Below are 23,079 nucleotides of genomic sequence, written 5' to 3' on the forward strand. Positions count from 1 at the left end.
GCCTAAACAGCTTCTCGTCCACATGTGCTTCGAAAAGGACCCTACGACCCTAAAATCTACCATGCGCCATGTTAGGTGATAGAGCTCTCTCAATGGGAACCTGGGGATCGAGCTCCCGCTTCGTCCTCAGCTCATGTGCAACACTCGAACTTGCTTCGGCGCCCGATCTTTTTCTTGGACGGATTGGGAAGCTAGGCCCAGCTTCATCTGTGGGAGCCCTCTTCTTTTCCATGAGTGAAAGAAGTGTGGAAAGAAAAAATATGGCCACCACTAGCTCAAAGAGAGCCATAAGAATGAAAAAAAATGGAGGGATAAGATGGGTTGTTGGACTTTGAGATTTTTGAGACACAAAGGAGGGTTTGTGTGCTCAAATGGAAAGAAATGAGGGAGATAAGAGACAGGTTTGAAAGAAATGATGGGAGGTGGGTGTATAGTGAAGAAGAAGATGATGATATGAGAATGGAGGGGTGAATTTTAGGTGAAAAATCAGATTTTTGAGAGCTTGGAGGGGTTTGGAAGATTGAAAATGGAAGAATGAAGCTAAAAGGGACATATAAAATGATCCCATGAGATCGTGCAAGTCCCAACATGCGTGTATAACATTCAGCCCGACTGCCCTGATAGGCCTGCTGTCGATGCATCGTTAATCCGGCGATGTCATTGCTGGTCACTGGACAGTGGGGCGATGGCTCACCCCAGGGGTGATGCTATCCAAAACCCCCCTGGTGTGCCGAATGTGCACGGGACCCAACTCGGATCCCCGTGATTTGTTTCGTTTGGGCCCATGAGTCCGTTTGAGGCGTTTTTGGGTCCCATCTTGCATATATTTGCGTTCTTCGGGTCATTTAAGGGTGGAATAAATCAAATTATGGTCTAAACCCGTCAAATGATGATTTGAAAAGGGATTGGGGCCATCTTGCATGATCACAGGGGCCTACTGTCATGCCCCAGACTCGGTAACCGGACTCACAAGGAACCCGATTGCCGGTTCTGGCCGCAACAGCCTCCGTAGTACCCCATTCTTGGCTCCTGAGGTAGTTCCGGTCTTGGGAACCTACAAGGAGGATTTTCATAATAGTATAATCATTTCCAATATGAGCATTCCTAATATCACAGCAAGTACATCTGAGAATAACAAAGGCACACATCGTAAAATCCACTAAAAATTTAAACTTTTACATCATTCATAAGGTCCAAAAGGACATACATGAAAATAAAAGAAAATGAGAGAGAAATCAGCAATACTGGAGTCCTCAATGCTCAAGTCTACTCCACGTTCTGCACCTACGGTGCCTACCTAGAGTCTCCTGCACGCATCAATCGTGCATAAGCTTATAGAAGCTTAGAGGGTGGTGTAAGTGTGTGATAATGGTGCATAGAAGAATAGTATGAGGTATAAGGAGAGAAGCATGATTAATGAGCATATCACTAGCCTTACCAAGGCTTACCATGAATGTGATGCAATGAGTAATGGGTGTCATACCAAGGCTATGCATGAAGGGGGGCTTGTACAACCAATGCTAATGCGATGCAAGTAATGTCAGTGCTCATATCCAAACCATAAGTCAAGTACAGTTCCAATCATAAGTAAATCACCGGGGTCCATTACACTGCTGAATGACTGCCGCTCTGCAGACCCCGCATAGTTAAACTAGCCTAAGAGACCTCACTACCCGCCTGTGGACAACTAATCACCAATAAGGCCTGAAGGTAACAGACCTATTTACGAGCTAGTCAAACTCAGCCTAGCAATGCCTCCTTACACCAGGTAGGTAAGGCCACACCCCTATCCAACCGACTACACGACAGTGAGAGTCACGGCCTAACGGTATAAGACCCTCGTGCGCTCATGTATTCCACCCGGTCACGGCGTTGGAGCAGATCCTTGGTACCATGAAAGTTTTGGGAATTTCACTCATGGACATCCTATGCACCCGGTATGCTTAACTAATATTTCTGATGTCCAGACATACAGTCATCCACGAATATCCCTGTGGAGGTAAGGCCCTGATGAAGTAAGGGCAGATATCCACAAGCTATGCAATGCCGGATGCATGAATCACACAATCACCCATGCATCAATCCTAAGCATCCATATCTCGGGGAGATAATAATATGTCCTACACAATGGCACAACCATGGCCAATCACACCTCAACCAAGTATGCATATGATGCGTATGGGAGTGGGCCATGAAAATGAATAGAGGTGACAATGAGGTGAAGACGAACTCTCCACCTAACCATGAATGATATAGGTACTTAACCAATTCCCCATAAGGAATACAACATCTAGTGGGGGCCCATATACCTAGGGTAGCCCACGAGAGTAAGGAGAATAATGGTATGGGCGTAAATAGATGAAATGGGCCTAGCAAGGGTCTATGGTGGACCTTTAACCACCCATAGAAGCCCATGGGCTTACCTTAGGACCACCAACGTGGACATCCAACCACAATTAGTCCCCAAGAGATAGCCCGTCTCTAATTGATCACGGATCAAGGCTCAAGGACCACGCAATATCAGAAATAAGAAACAGGCAGCCATAGTCATACCACAAACACTCATGTTGGGCTTTAGAAAGGACAGCCCAAGGCCTATTCAGAACATGGGTCCAAGGGAAACACACATAGCCCAACTCATAATTACCATTATGGGCCCATAGGGTAAAGGTTAGGGCTCATTATAAAGGCCACTAATCCCATATATTATGGTGGCCTAGTGGGCAACCCATTGCTCAAACCACATAGGCAAATGTCATGCTCTTAGTCAAGTAAGTTCGGCTTACAACTCGGCCCAAGTATTAAAGTTGATTTAGTAGGCAACCAAGGGCCCATCTACTTATGTAATCCTAACCCAACCAATAGTATGGTAAAAAAAAATGGCCCAAGAGTTCAATTGGCCTATCTGGAAAGTCCCAGCCCAATTAGGCCTAAAGAGTTCAACAACTAGCTACATTCATGGACCCAATTAAATTCAATTGTGGTGGGCCTCAAAAGTGCATTTATTAAACCCAACATTTATGGAACCAAAGGTATAAATTATTCCCTCTAAGATCATCACAATGTGGTGGGCCTCACTCCTCAAAATTTCAGCCCAAAGGTCAAGCATAATTATAACATGTTGCTGTCCTAAATTTGGGCACTCCATTGGAGTGAGTCCAGGGCCTCTAAAACTCTGGAAATTGAGGGCCAAGGTCCCTCATCATGCATACAATGAGAGGTAACCCAAAAACATGGCCCACCATCAGAGGAAATATTTTTGAATTATGGTTTTATCAAGGCATATTGCTAGACTGTACAGCAGAAAATCTTGCAATCCAACTATCTTGGTCCATTCTTTTGGATGCCCAAATGAGGTCCGTTGGAGCTGAAATTTTATAGAGTAACACTAACATAGGTAGGCCACACCCCCACAAAATTTAAGAATTTTTAAACATCTATAAATATTTTAATTCATTTAAAGAAATCAATCTTTCCTGAAAATCAGACTGATCTGGACACCATGTTGTAATGGGCCGGTCCAGCCATCACTATGGTGAGTACAGGTGTCCATTGGCCTCAAAATTTTGTAGGTGGGTCCCATCATAGGTGGCCCACCTTCCTGTAAATGTTAATAATTTTTACACACCCAAAACTATTTTAATAAATTTTGGAATTCTAACCTGTCCAGGGTGGATTGCTGCTGGAACAGTACAGAAAATCCAGACTGTCCACCTCACTTGGACCACACCTTTGGGACCCCTATGAATGTCAGATGGGGCTGAAATTTAGGAGACATCAAGATGAGATCCCCACCTTTTAGAAAAGTATCTTTTGTGGTTATGGATAGTCCCCCAAACAGTCCCAAAATCTAGTCCAAAATCAACCAGAAACTGTCCAGAAAATTCTGGACAGCAACATGTACTTGGATAAAATTAATTATATAAGTTAAATAAAAGGGGGACATACTCTAAGAACTAGGTGCTATGGCCCTCCATAATGGGCCCCACAAATTTCCAAAACAAATTCCAAGGTTACCACACTTGCATGCATCAATAAAGGTCAGCAAATGGGACACCCAACCATAGTGTAGGTGGGTATGGATGTCCCACCCTAGCTGGACTTTTCTGGACTATCCAGGCCCACCAAGTGGACCACACACATCATCAGAAATCATAGGAAAGGTAGAAGAAGAGAAATAAAAATATTCCGACCATTGGGAGAAGGCTCCGTCACTATTGAGCCTTCCCCAACACAATCACACCCATACATTGCATTTCCATCTACATTTCACCATGGATCTTCATCATGCATGATCTACACTTGAAATGAATGGATGAGATACCATCTCAACCATGATGCAAGGGTCTAGATGACCCATTAAGTTATGGAATGTGGAAAACCCTCCATGATGGGGTCCATCAAGAGGAAACCCCATGCATGGGACATGTATGCATAAGATGGACCATTTGGCCACATCCAAGGAATTGTGCAGGATCTCCACCATTGATTGGTGGGTCCTACACGTTCCGAATGAAAGAAGAAGAAGATCTACACTATGAAAAGGATATTGCATGGAATAAAGAAGCACCCACCTAAATATCTTCACCAAAACTTGGATCACCAAGCTCCAAATGCTCCAAGGAACCAAGATAGATGGATGAGATGGGTTTTCAATGGATGGATTAAGAGGAAAAAGGAGGAGAAGGGGCTCGAGAATTTAGGAATTTTTGGAGGAATGTTGCTAGGGAAGAAGAGAAGAAAGAGAAATGATAGGGAAAGAGAGAAAAATCTCTTTTAAGCTAAGTAATCATGATTTTCTTACCTTGGATGGAGAAGAGAAATCATGGCAATAGGAAGTTAGAAACAATGTTGTAGGGTTAGTAGACTTTTTAGGTTAGTAGGTGGTGTTTTAGAGGTGGGTGGTGTGGGGATAGGGCCTAGGTAGTGTGTATGTGTATTGTGTGTTGGAAATAGTGTAGTGTGTGTTGGAAATAGTTCCAAGAGATGGGACCTATCTGAAAATCCATGCACACCACCCCTAGGTGGGCCACATGATCATGATCAAAGGCTTAGAAAATGAAATACACCCAACTTACGATCTACACATCGGATGGACGCACAAGACGCGTCGTTGGAACCGCGACGATGATGCAGTCACGATGGCATAGGTTTCAACTCAATCCGAGTCGGGTCTTCACGAGTGGGCTCACGAATGATCGCAAACACTATCCAAGGGTCACAGGTCGCTGGGATTCGACCAGTAAGACCGCGGGATCAAGATGGACGAAATGCATACTCACACACACATATACACACATGTGAACTCAGGTCGAGTCTCACACCTACTGGCCCAATTTCAACGGTCAATTTCGGTCAATTTCATCGATTGGTGAAACTAGGAATCCTATGACTGTTTTTAAATTTTATCACACCATTCTAGGTCAAAGTAGGTCAGTGTGCATCGTGTGACCATAACTCAAGTCCATTTAATCTAAATCATGATCTGAAACCAACTTGTAAGGCCTTAAATTTCAAGGGTTAAGCAAAGCTCAACTCCCGAGATCCGTCGCATCACTTATGCAACATAGAAAATGAAGATTTAATGTTGTCCGCGTTAGTATATTAAACATGAATGGGATTAAGCTAAATCAGCATATCATACTCCCGAGATGATTAAATTTAAGCAAGTGGAAAGACTGATAGATATATAAAGCATATAAATTGTTGTAGGTCTCCAGAGCGTGAAAATGTTACCAAGTTAACTATATACATGTATACTCCCAATATGGACAAAATGAATATACATGTGTGTTTCAAAATACAAAATAGTAAGTGTGATGACATCTAGTCAGCATCCCTATAAGCCTGTCGATCAGAACATGGTCTACATAGACCCGCCTAATAGCTGTATATAGGAGAACTCCTCCTTGTCATCATAGAAGTCAAGCTTCATCATGTAAGCCTCGTCATCATCTACAACTACAACAGGGTCTGGTTGGTGTTTTAAAGCACCGTCCCAGAGTGGGAGTGAGTGATCAACTCAGTGGAGCTATAATGCAAAGGTTAACATGTTATCAATTCAATCGAGCAGTAATGATAAAGCAGTGCAACAATCATATCCTAAGTACTCTTGTTAATGCAAGAATGGTATGCAATAATGATGTATGCCCTCAACTACACTCCCTCAACGACATCATCTCACGATCGCGACATGCACCACTCCGGACACGTGCTCTTCCTCGCCAAAGCACATGCAATGCATGTATGATCATGTTAGCCCAATCCTTAATTAGGTTTATTCAAACAGCATGTTCGGGAAGTTAAGGTACCTCCCTTTATATCACTTACCCAAACAATGATCCATCCAGGGTCATCAATCCTAGTTAGGCACAAACGATAGCTAGTTTCAGGTCGCTACGGAGAGGCTCATCACCTCAGCGTAGGCCTAGTTTATACTCGAGGTTATTACGGAAAGGCTCGTCACCTTAGCATAGACCAAGTATATGCTCGAGGTCACTACGAGTGGCTCGTCACCTAATTATAGGCCGACAGCTCGAATAGTGTCCCATACCACCGTACTCAGCTCACGAGTCTAGGTTATTCATTGGACACTACGGGGAGCTCGCCACCCCAGCGTAGGTCAACAGCTTGACCATGGTGTCCCATACCACAATGCCTGGCTCATGAGTCTTAGCGGATCGTGGTACCACGGTTAAACGGGTTTTCATTGGTAAGTAGTACCTTAGATTCAAGCAGTTGTATCCGTACATGGTAAACACACATTTAAGCCAATTGAGTTATTTGACAAGCTTGATTGGTACGAACGCACGCTAATCCACTCAACATAGAGAGCATACGCACCCCATGTGGCCTAATGACGGTCGATAGTCACCGTACGACTCGGATTCATCAAACGTGTCCGTGTAGCGAAGCTAAGTCAGCCACTCGGTCGAAACTTGTTACCGATTGCCTGGACTATGTATCAGTCCCAATCACACTCCAAAATAATAACATTCACATATGGTAGTCATGACAGTATTGAGCAACAATTCAAGCATTTCAATCATGTGAGCATTTTATAAACACAAAGTGAACATGACTTCATACATATGCATTTCATACATAAATCATACAATTAGATTTAGGTTACATAGAGGAATTTATACATATGGCAAAGGTAGTTGAGAATATCCTCTCAACACCCTTATAAAATACAACTTATCAAACACTTACTCATTCAGATATTTTATCAAACTTTTACATTACACATTTCAACATACATGTATTAGACTAGTTATAACATATATCATGGCAAGTCCTTTCACAAAGGAGTTGTCAGATATACAACAATCATATATTCACAATGAACAATCATGGCAAGCACAAATCCAAATTCTATACTCATTCAAACATTTCAACAGACACATAGAATGTAATATATTCAACATAGTTCATATATACGTGTAATACATGGAAGACACCGTATCTATGCACATGTGACAGCAATCAAGTTAGTCATAAATCATTACTAACATTGAAGGCCTTGAAAACCATAACCTAAACATTTATAGCTTGCACCTTTTGTCGATAGACTCGTATCGATCTTAGTTCGAACACTACGTCTGTGTCTGCGGCATAACAACAACTTATAACATGAAATAGGTTAGCTGTTTCACCCTCTACTCTATTTGAATACCTAAAATAGGTTTGGGTTAGGATTTTTTACCTAAGAACGGAGTCAAAATCACCGGTATAGCATCACGGAAGCAGTAATTTAGCAAGTGGGGTGGCAGGGAAGAATCCTAGCAACTATCTCTCTCACTCTCTCTCTTTTCTCCTCACTTTCTCCTTCTCTTTTCTCTCTTCTCTCTCTTCGGGTTTAGGAAAATCATATGTAATGAGAGAGAGAGAGGAGGATTAAGGGGCTTATATAGGCCCATAAGTGTGCTCAATGGCCCCAGGGACATGGTATACTTAGGTTATAGTCAAAAGTCATCTGTTTCAGGCCAATGAAGCTCATCTGGAGATCCATTACCTGCATACAGTCTGGAGAAAGTCCCCTGACGATGGATCTACGTCAGGTTAAGATTTCAGTTCGATCGGATTTATGGATCGACCATGGCGGAGCCGTTTCAGTTCAACGGTCATCGTCATTCGATCAAGGCCACAAGTAGACTGACCCGTGTAAGAAAATTTTCCTAATCCAAGGGTGTATTTGAGTCAGAATTTGACGGAAACCTTAAATTTGGCCCGTAAGCAAACGACCCAATTTACTTAAGTTTGAGTTCATTTTCTAAAGATATTTGCGTTTCTCACATACTTCGCTCTAAGTTCAAGTTGTACGTTTCTGGATACAATTCGGACTTGATTCCCTAGATAGTTGTCAAGCCCAATGAGGTGGTTATAACTGTATAGTTTCATGATTATCGGACTTTCGACGTGCGGTCCACGTCCGATACGGAGTTTCAATGTGCTCCCATTAACAACTGGGTTTAAAGATTGATCCTAGATTTTTAGGTAATGTAGCGTTAACGATTCTATTAGATTTGGGTCTTGCAATTCATATTTAAAGTTGTTCAAGCTAATTTCGCAGATGATTTAGTTTAGCACTTAGTTAATTTTCGTCTAATTTCTAAGTGATTTCTGCCTGAGGTGGTACTTAGGTCTTTGTACGGATTTTTCTAAGACATTAGAAACACAGAGCCCCAGCTAAATCCAACAAGTACGGATCTCTCATTCTCCACAAATACATCTTCAGATTTGAACAATACAATGTACAGATCTATGACATGCATACAAGTTCTAATAGAATCAAGCTAGGAAACCTAACTGTACAAACAGATGAACAGATCTAGAAACATACATGCTTCAACAACCCAGTTCCGATTCTACAGATAGAGAAAGGATCTAATTGAGTCCAAAAGCATGAAAACCAGATCAGACATCAATCAATCACCAAAAACATGCAGAATTACACAATCTGGGTTAAAAAAGAGAACAAAAACCATCCAGCATCCAAGATTGAGAGAGACAGGGGTGAGATCTGATACCAATAGTGGGGATGGTGGTGACGATCTCTCCAAGCTTAAGCTTGTAAAGGATGGTTGTTTTACTGGCAGCATTAAGGCCGACCATCAAAATCCTTATCTCCTTCTTTGCGAACAGACGGCTGAACAACTTCGTAAACGTGAGCCCCATTTTCACCTACAATCCAAAGCTGAAAAAAGAAAAATATAGAGATGATCAGATCAAACAAAAGGAAAGAAAGAGATGGAAGACAGAATATCCGATCTAATTATATCACTATAAATGAGAAGCAAACGAGAGAGAGAGAGAGAGAGAGAGAGAGAGAGGGACGTGAGAGGGAAGCGGGAGATTGAGAGAGAAAAAAAAAGGGGCATGGGAGATCGAGAGAGAGAGAGAGAGAGAGAGAGAGAGAGGGAATGGGGTTTTTTTCCAAAGATTGGAGGGAAATGAAACGTTTCGTGAGAGGGGGAAAAGAAAAAGGCAGCGTAGATTCTGCATTTTTACTTGTTACGGTCCTAATATGGTTTTAGCCCATAGTTAAAAGCCCTCTAGACCGTAGCCATTGTACCATCCTTCATAGCCCCTCCGCGTTCGCACGTCTAACAGTTCTAGACGAACGGTCTTGTCGAGGGCTTTGTGGGGTCCATCATGAAGCATTTGAAATATCCACTCTGTCCATTAATTTTGTAATTTTTTTATAGGGAATGACCCCAACATCTAGGCAAATTAAAGGTTCAATTGAACCACACCATCAATCAATGGTAGGTCCCACGAAAAATACATGAAAGACTTAAGCATAATGAATCGATGAGAATGTTAGGAACAATTAAAATTTTGGTGGTATCTTAAATAATTAGGATACACAGTGAAAGCATAATGGGCCATGTATAATTATCCCTTATGAGAATGTAAGATTTTGTGATATTTCATGATATTCCCATGAATTTAAAATTATGGATGGATGGAACTATGTTAATGTCAAATTTGCAAGGTTTGACTCAAATTCTAAGTCCTAGAAAATCTCAAAGGATTCTAATGCCCTGATCAAGCAAAGGATCGAAATTCAACGGGATTACGAATTGATACCAGTAAATCTTCTCTATTGCGCAAACAAAGGATCTGTGTATCGAGCTCGAACCAACTGCAACCATCTATTTGTATCACCTGGAACACAGAATATAGGGAATCCGTATAGACATGAAAGATGGCTTGTACATTAAAAGTACTAAAATTTGGGGGTGAAATTAAGTTTAAGGGGGGTAGATTGTAATGCCCCAAACTTTTCAGTACTCGAGCATCGAAAGCTCTTGCGCGTTACCATAAAATTAAACGTAATATATACGTGTGTATGGTACAAATCCAACTAATCTAGCTTTACATCCTTACCCTGACACTAAACTAACCATTGGGGATGACCTCTATTCATAGATCAAGCCATCTAACCATTAATTTTGTGACAAGACCACTCATCATGTAAGTTAACGGCTGTACCTTCCTTTAAATGAACCAATGAATAACTCCTTATCCATAAGGATTTAGATATAAGTGATTTTATAAGAATCACTTAGAGACGTACCTACAACCATGTAGAACCCTTAGATCTCGCAAAACTCATAGAACAACAATAATTACAAAAGTACTGTTAACCTAGGCCCTTAGATTCTAGATCACATGGTTCCCACGATTTGTCTAATGTGAAATTTTATACCATGATTGTAAACCCAAAATTTACCATACGTGTTGAAATTTAGCCCTTAGATCATTGTAAAAAGGACCCAATGGATAGATCAGCCACAATCGTTGATTTGGGGGCCACCTGACCTTTGGATATCCTCCAAATCTAGGATCAGCCCCTTAAAATGCATGACCAAACAAATGGACGGTGTATATTTAACAACACACATCCCTGTGAGCCCTGAGGTCATGGCCGTGTGTACCAGTACACGTACATCCGCGCCACCCTGAAGCCAGAGTCGGTCAATATCTGCGTTGAACCGACTCGTCTACGAAAGGAACCCAACGGCCGAATGTAGCCGTCCACTGGTATGACCGGTGGGCCCACCATCACGGTCCCATCGGAAGATCCAGACCATTCACCAAGTACAAAAGGCAAGGAAACCCAACCTAGACCCATTTTCGATACCAGATTGGATAGGAAGAATGGGGAAGAAAGCGTCCGTAGATGGAGGATTCGCAGGCTGTCCGCTGGAATGAATCCGAGGACCCATCACCATCCGTAGGGCTGATCGGAACCGTCCATCACGTTCCTGGGGAAATTATGATCAGACCCCAAGGTTCTCCATCTTCGAACAGGCCACAGCCTTGTACGCAAGTTCCGCCGATAGGAATTTGGACAGATCTCACTTCACATCGCAGCAGAGACTGGTTGAGGAGTTTCGGGCTGATCATGGCCGTTCAAACCCAAGAAGAAAATGGACCGACGACCCCCAAGAAGGTCGATCGGGTGGGTTATTCGGTATGAGTACCGGTTTCGACGACTAATGCGAATCCGTTCTGGAAACCGTGGCGCAAGGGAGTCCTGTCGCATAATGGACTGTGAACCAGAGAATCTGAAAGGTGTGCGGAACCCTATAAAAGGGCAGTGCACGTCCGAGAGGAGAGGAGAAAAGAAAGGAGAGAAAAGAAAAGGAAAAGAAGCTGAAGAAGAAGAAGATCCGGAGCGAGGAAATCCAGGGAGAAACCGCAGCTACCTTGGTTACTCTCAGCCAAGACAACTCGGGCTCGCCAACAGTTCACGTTGGGTCTGTTCTAGCAGGCCCCTGATCTGGCAGAAGAAGATAATGGAGAAGGATAAGAGAGAGTTAGAAAGAAAAGAGGAAAGAAAGAAAGGAAGAAAGAAAGAAAAGAAAGGAGGGAGAGTCAAACCGAGTCGACTTAAGATGACTCAGCGAGTCAACTGGCTGATCTAGGCCGACTCGATAGGTAAATTCTGCTTAAAATTGAGTTTTACTGATCGAGGTTAGGGTAAATCACTCATATGCTAATGACTCTATATTAAGTTCAGGTCTAAAATCATCACCACTTTAAGCCTAAGCCTAGATCTTAGGCAAAATCCTAACCTCTTGAATTGTTTTAGAATTCAATCATGTGGCGTAAACACAAGAGTTATAATGACAAATGAGAGCGATCCAACATCAAAGGTGAGGGTTTTCTCGTTTGAGATTACATTAATTTAAGCCATTAAATTTATCCTACTTTTATACGTGCCTTCATTAATTTGATCTTCCCTTTACATGTACTCCTTTTATATATCACTTTGAATCTTTCATGCTATTATATGTTTCACTATCAATTATTGGCCTCTTTTATGCCTTTTACGATATGAATTATCCTACATTTTCATGTCTTTAAGGATGTGACTTATCCTACCTTTCATATTTATATGTTTTCTAAGAATTATCCTATCTATTGATTTGGTTCATATCATTACATCTATTGGCCCTTTTGGGATTATGACATTATGTCACTTATAAGGGATTTCACTAAATTTATGTGAGGCCATGGATACAAGCCTGCCCCTGCCTCATCAATTTATTGAGTTGGCCCTGCCACTCGTCTCTTTATTTGAGTTAGCCATTACCACTTTCCGTATTATAGAGTTGACCATTGTAACTCTTCTTTTATTATGTTGGCCATTGCCACTTTTGTTGAGTTGACCATTGTCACTTTTCTCTTTATTATTTTGGCCTCGTTCTATCTATCTTTATGGCTTGGGCAGGTGCCTTGCCATTACAGAACCTCCATAATTCAGTTGATATTTTTTATGATTCAGATTCAGCTATATTCGTTATGATTCAATTATATTCTCTATAAGTGTAAGTGATGTGTAAGATATATCACAACTAGTGATTCAAATACTCTATCATGTACGTAATGTGCTCTGGGTAGATACCCTCTTGGGGCACGTAAATCCTTGAGCCTTCGGGTAGTGGTGCACAAATTGATGTGTGTAAGTCACAACAGTGTCACATCACTCCAGGATTGGATGTCGCAAATAGTCGCTCCATGAAAAAATCGTGTCACGTAAATCACCCAGCCCATGTGTTGTGCGCTTTGAGGAGTTCTCATAAATCCATGGTAGCGTTGGCCATACCGGTGAATATCTGTATAGTGAGAGTGCGGGTCGAGCCAGTTATGTATAAATCGTATTCCATATTATGATGATCACTACATATGATGAGCCCCACATACTTTGTTAGGCATGCATCTCATGTAAGTTGTTTGCGTATGCTAATACCCTCGTGTTAATGGAGCACGGGATGTATCAAACCCTTACTTTATCTATTATGTATCTCTTAAATTATTGTTAATCTTAAATGATAACCTTCACTATGAGTAAGGCATTAAGTGTATGTTTTTGAAATCTTTAACTACACACGTAATCCTAAAATTTGAATGATCCAAATGACTTTGAAGATGGATTTTCATGAAAATATATATGACTCTCGATGAAATGTATGAGACCCGACCCGAGTTCGCTTGTGTGCATGTGTGTATGTGAGTATGCATTTTGTTCACTTTGGTCTCGCGGTCCTACCGGTCAAATTTCGGTGACCCGCGACCTTCAGATAGTGTTTGCGGATACCCTTGAGTTCGGTCATGTAAACCCGACTCGGGTTGACTTGAGACCTATGTCATTGCGTCCGTCTCATCGCCGCGATTCCAACGCCCCGTCCCGTGCATTAATCCGATATGTACATCTCAAGTTATGATCATTGATCGATATGGGCCATTGATTGCATGATTGGTGGACCCCACCATGGGTTGCACATTTTCCCATGCCATCATTTCACCTTAGGATGAGATTCCTAGAAAGGCTATGACCCTAAGCCTTGTTAATATCACCATAGGCCACCATCATTGCCTAGGAGAGAGAGAGCTCATCATTACAACTCTTAAAAGTCTCTCTCTCTCTCTTTCCCTCTCATTTCTCTCTCTCTCTTCTCTTCTTCCCCAGCAACTTCCCTTCCATCTTCCTCTCTTCTCCAGCCCCTTCTCCCTCAAATCCCCTCCTATCTAACCTTCAACAATCCATCTCACCCATTGAAACATGTCCCTTGGAGCATGAAGAGAAGATTGATGTAAGCTTGGAGTGGGATCCATTAAGGTGGGTGATTATAATTGTTGATCTTCTTTTCTACCCCTTTGATCTTTTTCTTCCTAGATGGACCATATGGGACCCACCAATCCATGGTGCGGATCCCATTTAATCCCATGGATGTGGCCCTTTGGCCCATCCTACATGCATGTCATGATCCATGATGGGGCCATTCTCCATAGATCCCATCATGATGTATTTAATGATCCACTCCATCTTAAGGTCATCTAGACCCTAAGGATCATGTTGGGATGGCATCCCAACCATCCATAGCAATTATATATCATGCATGTAGTGATTTTATGTTGCATGTACAATCAATGTAGTTGTATGGGTATGATTCACTCTTGGGAGGCCCATTAGTGGCGGGGCCCTACCCCCATGGCCGGATTACTCTCTTTTCTTCTTCTCTTTTCTCTCATGTATGGATGATAATGTGTGTGTGGCCCATTTAGTGGGCCTTGTATGTCCCAAAATAAATAAAAATAAAAATCCAACAAGGTGGGATGCCCTTACCACCCAACTCCATGATCATTGGACACCCTAATCAATGCATGCAAGTGTTCTAGTCCTAGTATATGATCTGGACTTATGTGGGGCCCATTTAGGAAGGCCACACACCCTTTTTATGGCTGAGATTATTGAGATATAGGCTAATGTGTCCAGCCATGTATTGTTGTCCAAAAACCTGGACTGTTGCATGGACTGTCATGTTCAATCTTTGACATGGATTTTTGGATCATGATTGCCATTATTTTCTTTATAATTATGGGGTGTAATGAGAAGGTGTGGACCCCACCGTGAGGTGTGATGGGTCATACCTCAGATGGCCCATGAAATGGTACCCAAAAAGGAGGCCCATAGGGGTGGGAGGTCCACCTTATTGGGCTGTCCAGCCCACATGTATGGAGGGAAAATATACACTTCAGCTTGGTTTCTTTGAGCGATGGGCCACTTTTATAGACCCCACCTTACTTTATTTTATGAAGAAAATACTAAACCTCCATTTTTCCCCTCTTGGATGAAGGTTGGGCCCACCTTATTGGGTAAACAATGCATGGACAGCAACATCTCTTCCTGGACAGATTGAAATTCCTAATTTAATTAAAATAATTATGAGTATCCAAAAATCATAAAATTTTGTAGAGAAGTGGTTCACTTATGGTAGGACCAACCTACAGAATTTTGGGGCCAATGGATACCTGTACACACCATGGTGGTGGCTGGACTGGCCCATTACAATACGGTGTCCAGATCAGTCCAATTTTTAGGACAGATTGATTTCTTTAAATAAATTAAAATATTTATATATGTCCAAAAATTTTGAAATTTTTTAAAGATATGTTCCACCTATTCTAGGACCCACTTACCAAATTTTAAATCCAATGGACCACTATACACATCGTAACGAGGGCCGGACTGGCCCACCACATTGGGACATCCAGGTCAGTCCAATTTTCTGGACAGTCTATTTTATTTAAATAAATTAAAATATTTCTAAGTGTCCAAAAATCTTAAAATTTTGTGGAGGTGTAGGTAACCTATGGAAGTATCACTCTTTAAAATTTCAAACCTAAAATACATTTGAGTTTCCCGTGGTATGGCTGGAAGTGGTCTGCTAGGCAGGGACGCCCAGGCTGGGGCATCCAGCCTGCTTCGTGGGCCCACCTTGATGTGTTGAATGTCCCACCACCCATCCATGTAAGGTCCTTAGGGGATCGATCATACTTACCCCATTTTTATTCAATTAGAACCCATTAGGTAGATTTTTGGGCCAGATACCCTAGGCCCATAGGGCTGCCTACACATGGGACATCCCTGCCTTAGGCTACTGCTGGGCTTGCATTCTAACAGTCTGGCCCATTTCATATATGTATTGCATATACTCTCTCATTTGGTGGGGCCCACAGTGATGTGTGTGAGCCATCAAGAATTAATTATACTAAGAAATACTTCTAATGTTGAACTCCAACCAACGTAGAAATTTGGGTGGGCTAGAATTTGCCATTGAGCCCAATAACTGTTGCCTATAGATGTTCTTTGGGGCAATATAGCCCACTAGATTTGAGGAGGATTTATGTCAGTATCTTACCATCTTAATTATATATTTTTTTTGGGCTTAATTAGTGTATGATTAAAGGCCCATCCCAAATAGGATTCTTCTTGGGCTAGTCTCTTAGTTAAGTATGGGCCTTATAGCCTTGGTTGGGCTGGAACTTTTAATAGGCCCATTGAACCCTTGGGTCCTATATTTACCATGTCATTGTGATGGGCCTTATGGGCCAAATACTCAAGTAGTTGGGCCCTTGTTTGCCCACTATAATAAATCCATACTTGGGCCGAGATGTGAGGCCCAACTTACATGTGTTAAAAATTTAAGGATTTCCCATATGTTGGGATAATGGGCTGCCCATTAGGCCCACCACAATGAATGAACCTATGACCCTTATGGTTGGGCCCTAACCTTGCTTAAGGGCCCACCAGGTTGCCTTTGTTTTTGGGCTTAGTGTATGGCCCACTAGGCCATGGGTTGATTGTGCCTTGGACCTTTCTTTGCATATGTAGCAGGCTACCTTTTGGGGCCCAGTTGAGGTTGGATGTCCTCCTTGGTGGCCCTAAGGTAGGCCCATAGAGGCCCTTATAGGTGGTTAAAGGCCCACCTTGGGCCTGGCTAGACCGTTCCTCCTTAGGATTTTGACTCTCTTAGTTTGTGAGTCATCCCAAAGTACTGGACTTCCATTAGAGGACTTCTCTTCTTCTTAGAATACCTGTCGATGTGCCTAGATCTTGACCCTCCTTGGGACAGACGATTTCATATTCCTCAGGTAGCACACTTACATCGTTGCGACCCATATGCATCATCTGTATGAATTGATTGCATTGTATAGTGGTCATTCAGGGATGGAGGTTCTCCCCTTATGCACATTGAGTGCCTGAAACCTGTGCATGATCTGTGTGTGCGACTCATGCATTTCATGAGGATACCACCCTTGCTTCATCAGGGCCTTGCCTCCACAGGGACATTTGTGGATGGCCGCATGTGTGGACACTAAAAATATTACTTGAGCATACCAGGTGCATAGGATGCCCATGGGTGAGATTTTCAAAACTTCCATGGTACCAAGGATCTGCTCCAACGCTGTGACTGGGTGGAATACATGAGCGCACGAGGGCCTTATACTGTTAGGCCGCGACTCCCGCTATCGTGTAGTCAGTTGGATAGGGGTGTAGCCTTACCTGCCTGGCGAGAGGAGGCATTGCTAGGCTGAGTCTGACCAGCTCGTAAATGGGTCCGCTACCTTCAGGCCTTGTTGGTGATTGGCTGTCCACAGGCGGGTAGTGAGGTCTCTTATGCTCGTTTGACTTTGTGGGGTCTGCAAAGTGGCAGTCATTCAGCAGTGTAATGGACCTCGGTGATTTCCTTATGATTGGAAACGTACTTGACATATGGTTTGGATATGAGCACTGACATTACTTGCATCGCATTAGCATTAGCTGTACAAGCCCCTTCATGCATTGCCTTGGTACGGCGTCTAGTACTCTTTGCATCATGTTCATGGTAAGCCTGGGTAAGGCTAGTGATGTTTTCTTTGATCATGCTTCTCTCCTTGTATCTCCTACTACTCTTCTGTGTACCATTACCACACCCCTACACCACCCTGTAAGCTTCTATAAGCTTATGCATGATTAATGCGTGCAGGAGATTTTAGACAGGCGTCGTAGCAGCAGAGCATGGAGCAGAGCTGAGCATTTGAGGACCCTAGTGTTGCCGACCTTTCTCTCTTTTCCTTTTTATCTCATATATGTCCTTTTGGACCTTATAGATGATTGTAAAAGTTCAAATTCTTAGTGGATTTTGTGATGTGTGCCCTTTGTTATTCTCAGGAATACTTGTTGTGATCTTGGGTATACTTGTATTGGAATGATTATACTGTTATGAAAATCCTCCTTGTAGGATCCCAGGATTGGAACTGCACACGTAATCCTAAAATTTGAATGATCCAAATAACTTTTAAGATGGATTTCCATGAAAATATATATGAATCTCGATGAAATGTATGCTTATAAAACAATGTTGAAATCCTAGGCTCTGCTTGTTACTATATATGTGCAACCTAATGGTCTTTAATAGAAATGATGTCACCTAATTCAGATTCAGAGACCAGATCATTCTAGAAGTTGTGCACCCTATGGTAAAAATCAGAGTTCCTAGCTAACTTTTCTGGTTAAAGATGTATATTGCTGACTATAATAGGAGAAAAATTTACAAAGAAAATCACATGACTTGGGAGTTATTTTTTAGAGATGTTCTTTTCAAATAAAAACAAATTCAAAACCATTAGCATCGAACATTTAGGCATTTTTCAGAACCTAAGTTATTTATTTTCTTCTTTTTGCAAGTTACAGTCTTTGTCTAGCATCCTTTGTCTAGCATCAATGCAAATTAATAAAAAGGAAAAAAATGGGAAAAAATCAATATTCCAATTAATCACATGACTAATATTCTTTCCCATCCTAGGATACTTGATGTTTCTTTGAATGAGAATCAAGAGAAAGCTTCTAGACCAAACCTTTCTTTTGCTTATGCAAGCAGAGAAGCTAACAAGATTGCCAACACCCTAACTAAAGTTGTAACTTGTAAGATTCTCTTGGTGGAAGATTTTGACGGCTTTTGCATAAGAAATATTAGCTTTCTGCATTTTAATCTAGTATTATGGGACAACATCTGATATATCGGCAGACTCTTTCTTAACAAAACTGCCCCCATCAGTAATTTTTAAAATCTGCATGCAAACTGTGTTCCTTATGTTGGTTAGTGGCATTTTTGTTCCAGTAAATGCATGCCTGTTGTTTAAAAAGGTGCATGCAATAGTTGATGTCATAAAAAGCACCTTCCCTAGTGACTATCATCTTCCATTCGGTTGCATTTTTCTGTCATACAGGTTGTGGCTATCAAAGATATAATATCACCTCCTTATAGGGAAACATTTAATGATGTGTACAGGTAAATTCATTTTTTCTTATTCTTTATATTGTTTCCTAGTTATATTTGTTTTGGTTTCAGAGTACAGGTAGCAATAGAAAGTGTGGGTCGATTGTGGCTTGTAGACAAAGGGACGAGCAACCAACAATAAGAATATGGGAGGCCTTCCCCAGGTATCCAAATGCTTTTAGATATAATTATGTTATTTTTAAATGTATTAGATCGAAATTGATGGAGCAAACCCGGATGTGCGTCGGAGCTATCCGGATATTGAGTGGGGATCCCTGGAAGGTGGGAACCGCTGTTATGACCATGATAAAGCTGTCCATTTCCTATGGACAGCATTGGAGTGACCTGACCATTTGGACAGGCCATATTTATGTATTTACTCGAAATTGATGGAGCAGACCCGGATGTGCGTCGAAGCTATCCGAATATTGAGCAGGGGACCCTGTAAGGTGGGAACCACTGTTATGACCATGATAAAGCTGTCCATTTCCTATGGACAACATTGGAAGGGCCAGACCATTTGGATAGGTCATGTTTATATATTTATTTGAAATTGATGGAGCAGACCCAGATGTGCGTCGGAGCTATCCGGATGTTGAGAGGGGTCCCTGAAAGATAGGAACAGCTATTATGATTATGATGAAGCTGTCCATTTCTTATGGATAGCATTAGAAGGGCCTGGCCAATTGGAGCAGGCCGTATTTATATCTGTATTTGCAAGGACCACACCCTTAACCTATAACCTAAACCTATTCTGAAATCCCCAAAACCTATAACTACAACCTAAACCTATAACCTAAACTCAATTTCCTAAACTTTAACCTACAACCTAACCTAAACCTATACTTATTCCCTAAACCTATTCTCAAATCCCAAAACCTATAACCTAAACCATACCTTAAACCTATAACCTATAACCTGAACCTATAACCTAAACTCAACTCCGTAAACCTTAACCTATAACCTAACCTAAACCTATACTTTTAACCTAAGCCTATTCTCAAATCCCAAAACCTATAACCTAAACCTATAACCTATAACCTATAACTTGAACCTATAACCTAAACTTAATTCCCTAAACCTTAACCTATTACCTAACCTAAACCTATACTTAACCTAAACCTATTCTCAAATCCCAAAACCTATAACTATAACCTAAACCTTAACCAAAAACCTATAATCTAACCTAAACCTAAACCTATACCCTATACCTATAACCTTAACCTTAACATATAACCTTAACCTAAACGTAAACCTAAACCTAAACCTATAACCTAAACCTAAACCTAAACCTAAACCTAAACCTAAAACCTAATTGTATTCTTAAATCCCTAAACTTAAACCTACACCTAATCCTAATCTCAACTCCCTCACCTAAGCCTAAACCTAAACTTGAAAACCAAAACCTAAACCTGATCCTGAACCTGAACCCGATTTCCTAAACCTAAACCTTAACCTATTCTCAATTCTCTAAACCAATTACTTATAACCTAAACCTATACCCTAACCTAAACCTATAACCTATAACCTAAGCATAAACCTAAACCTAAATGTATTCTCAAATCCCTAAACCTAAACCTACACCTAATCCCAATCTCAACTCCCTAACCTAAACCCAAACCTAAACTTGAAAACCCAAACCTAAACCCGATCCCGAACCCAAACCCGATTTCCTAAACCTAAACATTAACCAATTCTCAATTCCCCAAACCTATATCTTATAACCTAAACCTAAACCTAAACCTATACTTATTCCCTAAACCTATTCTCAAATCCTAAAACCTATAACCTAAACCATACCCTAAACCTATAACCTATAACCTAAACTCAATTCCCTAAACCTTAACCCATAACCTAACCTAAACCTATTCTTAAATCCCAAAACCTATAACCTAAACCTATAAGCTATAACCTATAACCTGAACCTATAACCTAAACTCAATTCCCTAAACCTTAACCTATAACCTAACCTAAACCTATACTTATAACCTAAACCTATTCTCAAATCCCAAAACCTATAACTATAACCTAAACCTTAACCAAAAACCTATAACCTAACCTAAACCTAAACCTATAACCTATACCTATAACCTTATCCTTAACATATAACCTTAAACTAAACGTAAACCTAAACCTAAACCTATTCTCAAATCCATAACCTAAACCTAAACCTATTCTCAAATCCCTATACCTAAACCTACACCTAATCCTAATCTAAACTCCCTAACCTAAACCTAAACCTAAACATGAAAACCCAAACCTAAACCCGATCCCGAACTCAAACCCAATTTCCTAAACCTAAACCTTAACCTATTCTCAATTCCCTAAACCTATAGCTTATAACCTAAACCTAAACCTTAACCTAAACCTAAACCTAAACTTGTACCCTATAACCTAAAGCTAAACCTAAAACCTAATTGTATTCTTAAATCTCTAAATCTAAACCTACACGTAATCCTAATCTCAACTCCCTAACCTAAACCTAAACCTAAACTTGAAAACCAAAACCTAAACCCAATCCCGAACCCGAACCCGATTTCCTAAACCTAAACCTTAACCTATTCTTAATTCCCTAAACCTATATCTTATAACCTAAACTTAAACCGAAACCTAAACCAATAACCTATGGCCTTAACAAAAACATAAACCTAAACCTGTAACCTATAACCTAAACCTAAACCTAAAACCTAAATGTATTCTCAAATCCCTAAACCTAGACCTACACCTAATCCTAATCTCAACTCCCTAGCCTAAACCTAAACCTAAACTTGAAAACCAAAACCTAAACCCGATCCCGAACCCGAACCCGAACCCGATTTCCTAATCCTTAACCTTAACCCATCCTCATTTCCCAAAACCTATAGCTTATAACTTAAACCTAAGCCTAAACCTAAACCTTAACCTAAACCTAAACCTACACCTAAACATGTATGTAACATAAACCTAAACATAAAACCTAAATGTATTCTCAAATCCCTAAACCTAAACATACACCTAATCCTAATCTCAACTCCTAACCTAAACCTAAACCTAAACTTGAAAATCCAAACCTAAACCCGATCCCGAACCCGAACCCGACTTCCTAAACCTAAACCTTAACCTATTCTCAATTCCCTAAACCTATTGCATATAAGCTAAACCGAAATCTAAACCTATTCCTTAACCTAAACCTAAACTTAAACCTATAACCTATAACCTAAACAAAAACCTAAAACCTAAATGTATTCTCCAATCCCTAAACCTAAACCTACACCTAATCTTAATCTCAACTCCCTAACCTAAACCTAAACCTAAACTTGAAAACCAAAACCTAAACCCGATACCAAACCCGAACCCGATTTCCTAAACCTAAACCTTAACCTATTCTCAATTCCCTAAACATATAACTTATAACCTAAACCCAAACCTTAACCTAAACCTTAACCTAAACCTATAACCTATAGCATAAACCTAAACCTAAACCTAAACCTTTAACCTATAACCTAAACCTAAAACCTAAATGTATTCTCAAATCGTTAAACCTAAACCTAAACCTTAACCTAAACCTATAACATATAGCCTTAACATAAACCTGTAACCTATAACCTAAACCTAAACCTAAAACCTAAATATATTCTTAAATCCCTAAACCTAAACCTACACCTAATCCTAATCTCAACTCCCTAACCTAAACCTAAACCTAAACTTGAAAACCAAAACCTAAACCTGATCCGGAACCCGAATCCGATTTCTTAAACCTAAACCTTAACCTATTCTCAATTCCCTAAACATATAACTTATAACCTAAACTTAAACCTAAACCCAAACCTTAACCTAAACCTAAACCTATAACCAATAGCATAAACCTAAAGCTAAACCTAAACCTGTAACATATAACCTAAACCTAAATCCAAAACCTAAATGTATTCTCAATTCCTTAAACCTGAACCTAAACCTTTACCTAAACCTTAACCTAAAC

Source organism: Magnolia sinica, chromosome 12 (genome assembly GCF_029962835.1).
Source record: "Magnolia sinica isolate HGM2019 chromosome 12, MsV1, whole genome shotgun sequence".
Classification (NCBI taxonomy): domain Eukaryota; kingdom Viridiplantae; phylum Streptophyta; class Magnoliopsida; order Magnoliales; family Magnoliaceae; genus Magnolia; species Magnolia sinica.